The sequence below is a fragment of the Triplophysa rosa genome, linkage group LG20 (genome assembly GCF_024868665.1).
Source record: "Triplophysa rosa linkage group LG20, Trosa_1v2, whole genome shotgun sequence".
Lineage (NCBI taxonomy): Eukaryota > Metazoa > Chordata > Actinopteri > Cypriniformes > Nemacheilidae > Triplophysa > Triplophysa rosa.
The window spans coordinates 20,977,383-20,978,512 of record NC_079909.1 but is presented as its reverse complement, the minus strand read 5'-3'; positions in this window follow the sequence as shown (position 1 = coordinate 20,978,512).

Sequence of the window (1,130 nt, the reverse complement as noted above, 5' to 3'; positions counted from 1 at the left end):
GCGTGATTCGTTGCTGTGCGATTCAGTTCATCTGAATCATTAATCGGTTCTAAAGAACAATTCGCTCGCGCGTTGGCACAAAGTGCGAGTCGCTTGGTTTCCGGTGGGACGTGAAGTCTCACTCGAACACACAAACACACACACTCTCTTACATGCGTGTATAATCCCATTAAACGTGTAATTAATTAGTAAAAAGTACCATTTTAGTTTTAAATTCAGTGAAGAATTACGAAAATGGTTTGATCCAATTCACAGCTGGGGGTCGGTTGAAACTTCGGCAGCAGCTGAGATTCAGTTCACGAATCAGACTGACGCATGAATCAATTCATGACCAGAAAGAATGACGAGAACATTGTGAGACCCAAAGAGAGACACACGTTACTGAAGGCTTTTGAGGAGAAACATAGAGATCTCGATTTGTTCTCCATTTGAACTCATTGCTGTCGAGAAGAAACACTTGAGATATGAGTGAGATCTGGTGGTCTGTGACAGTTTGACATGAAGGTGTTGTGTGTCTCTTCACCCATTTGTTCTGTTTTTGTGTTGGAGTAAATGAGGAAGTTGCCGTTTCTCACTCACCCAGAGAGAGGATGTGTGCGTGTGCGTGTTTGGGGGATATTTTAGAGACAAGTTTGTACCCAAACAACCTGAGATAAAGCTCCCTTTTTAACTGTCAAAATGTTTTCTGTTGGGCTTATAGTGTTTACAAATAGCTGTGTATAAAAACAATACAAGTTTGTGGAATGTCATCGTTTAGATACATATATTACCATATTAATAAGTGCGTGTGAGAGAGAGCGTGTTTCCTGAGAAGAGAGAGAATGTGTCGAGAGAAAAGCACTTTATTACGTGACAGTGGGCAAAAGTAGCATGAAATGTGTTTTTGTTGCTGTTTCCACAGAAGTGTCACAAAACAACAGCACAACATTCACACATGTTCACAAATACTGATCATAAGACATCTCATGAGTATCTTCTGTTCATAAAAGTGTACGTCAGTGAAATCCATCAGTTTGTCAAAATTCCCAAAAGTCAAACTATCGACAATTGAAAGAGAATGTTGTCACTTAGATTTCCACACTCGACTCGAGACCTTGTGTAAAGATGTTCTTCATGATGTTGAGTGACAC